Here is a 2,876-nt window from a genome sequence, read left to right on the forward strand (position 1 = left end):
TTCAGAATTAATAATTATTAGATTACTAGAACAAGATGTAAACAAATGATCTACATAAAATTAATTGTAAGAAATAGCTAGTTTTATGTGCTGATATCCACCTGTATCTCCCAATATTCCTGATTTTTGGACTATAAAATGGGGGCGCCATCAGGAAAGTGGATGTGGCTTCACCTGAATCTGAGTGTGGCTGTGTGGATAGGGGCAGGGTTTGAGCTGTTCAGTAGTGGGTTTTAGGTGGCCCCTGATTTTCTTTTTTAATATTTGGGAGGTTTGAGTGCCATTTGTACCTGAAAGAAAATAGAGATGAAGTACTCTCCTCTTTATCAGTTGTCTACACACAGCAGACCCAGTTTTACCAGTACTGTCATGATTTTAATGGGGTCATTCCACTAGCCACTATCTCCGGCTGTGCACATTGCAGGCTATTATTGTAAGGAATCTCCGCTCATATTTCCATGCTCCCCATAGAGGTGAGTGGAGATTTCAGCCTCAACATGGGCGCAATGTGTCACCGTGGACTGTTCCAAAGACTCATCGTGCTGAATTGAATCTCCCCCGAAAGGCAAGTACTGTCAGAAGTGTGGTCTCACCCAGAACTGGCACTAGCATTAGGCAAACATAGGCGGATGCCTAGGGTGCCAATGGTTAGGGGGCATCTAAAACATTGAGTGATATAATGTCACTCATCCAGTGTTTTTAATGCCCCCGCGGTCACACAAGTACATAGTAACCAGAGAGGAGAGTAGGACAACTGCGTTAGGGACCCGGAGATCCCTGTACCGCAATGCTCTCCCCATAGTGTAGAACGGCTAATGCCATCTTTAGATGAGGTTAGCCAACAGACTCAAGCTCCGAAAATCTAGACTTTTGGAGTTTGTTAAATAGCCCCGGATTGCAAAAAATTATGGGGACTGTGGTTTAATGCGAAACTAAGCCTAATGCAGGAGATATCTATGATTGGTCTTGCGTCAGGCATTTGTTACATAGCTATATAACTTACATATGCCTAAACCGTACGGGGGGGGGGGGGGGGGGGGGGGGAGTACAGCTTCCGCATGCTTTATGGCTTAATAAACAGCCCGCAGTGCCAGCAATCAGGCACCCACTTGTCTGCAGCACTACAGGGGTTAAGAAACCCTGTCCTTTGTAATGCTGGAGTTGTCTCCATCTGACATGGGATGTTTGAATTTAATGGACTAATGTCCTTTCCTGCCCACTCCTCAGCAACTTGTTATATACAACAGCTAAGTGTGAAAGTCCTCACTTCTACCAGCAGCCAAACCCTAATGTACTCCAGAAGCCTGGCAGCTGTGTATTGTGTTACTGACTCAGTGCCTGTTTATGGCCTGTGATGTTATCTGATCCCCCTGCATCAGGCTACTTAGCAAATGGGCTCTGGAAAGATTCACTAATACCTGTTGTACATCCCACAGCCTGCCTGCTTTAACCCCCTCCTTAGGCTCATCTTTCCACCCGAAAAGGTTAACAATGTTTCTAAACCAGAATGTATATTATCCTCTTAGGACATAAAGGGAATTTTCGGCAATGTTCACTGGGGTACATCTCCGCTAAGAGTTTATAAGGCACTTCTGTTTGATAAAAGTCCCTATTTAGCCATCCCGATAGTGGCCCCTCCCATGTGGATCTTTCTCTCTCTCTGGGGGATCCATGAATGACACGTCCATGAGGGATGACTGAGCTGCAGATCATGTGACAGAGTCCACCCCCTTTCCCCCATCGCATCACACCAGTACTTCAGTCCACAGATATAATAATATTTGAAAGTCCCAGTGCACCAATGACTGTACAAATGTTATTATGTGCACTTTGTGGAGACTCACTTTTATCCCCGTAGTGCAGACAATGCAGACACTCACTTTGAACAACAAATTGTTTGACATGGATCAGCATACCTGCCAGCATTTGGGATTTGGGAGAAGTCAGGATAGACAGAATAGTGGCCTCGTCACATTAGGGATGTGCCACATCCCCCCGAATGATACCTAGTGCTTCAGATAAGTCCTAGGATGCCCCAGTCTCCTTCCATCCCCAAAAGATACCACTGCAATGTCACGCACACCTACCTCTGATCATTTAGTAGGATATATCTCTTTCCCCAATTTGGGACAATAGTCCTTATACACAGGACAGTTCCCCCAAATTGGGACTATTCCGCTTAAATTGGGCAACACAGTGGCCTAGTGGTTAGCACTTCTGCCTCACAGCACTGGGGTCATGAGTTCAATTCCTGACCATGGTCTTATCTGATTAGGAGTTTGTATGTTCTCCCAGTGTTTGCGTGGGTTTCCTCCGGGTGCTCCGGTTTCCTCTCACACTCCAAAAGCATACTGATAGCTTAATTGGCTGCTAACAAATTGACCCGTGTGTGTGTGTGTGTGTGTGTGTGTGTGTGTGTGTGTGTGTGTGTTAAGGAAATTAGATTGTAAGCCCCAATGGGGCAGGGACTGATGTGAGCGAGTTCTCTGTACAGCGCTGCGGAATTAGTGGCGCTTTATAACTAAATGATGATGAGAGGTATGGGTTTGTTTATTATGGCATTTACTGCTTTATCGCTGGGAAAGCCAGAATCAATCTTTTACCTGGTGTTGTGCTGTACATGCTGTGTATGACCATAATTCTACCATATATTAAATACTTGTCAGAGAAATGTAACGCATATGGTATATCTACTGTATCTATCTTCCATTCATTAAGAGCAGAACAGGCAATTTACTGACCTCTAGTTATTGTGGGGCTACAAGTCCAAACATGATGAGATTGGTATTTCTACAAGAGCAGGTGAACCAGAGGGTTCCTACCTCTGTTTTTAATTAATGTAGTATTCACTAAAGTTACATTTATTATGTGCTACT

This window comes from Mixophyes fleayi, chromosome 6 (genome assembly GCF_038048845.1).
Source record: "Mixophyes fleayi isolate aMixFle1 chromosome 6, aMixFle1.hap1, whole genome shotgun sequence".
NCBI classification, from domain to species: domain Eukaryota; kingdom Metazoa; phylum Chordata; class Amphibia; order Anura; family Limnodynastidae; genus Mixophyes; species Mixophyes fleayi.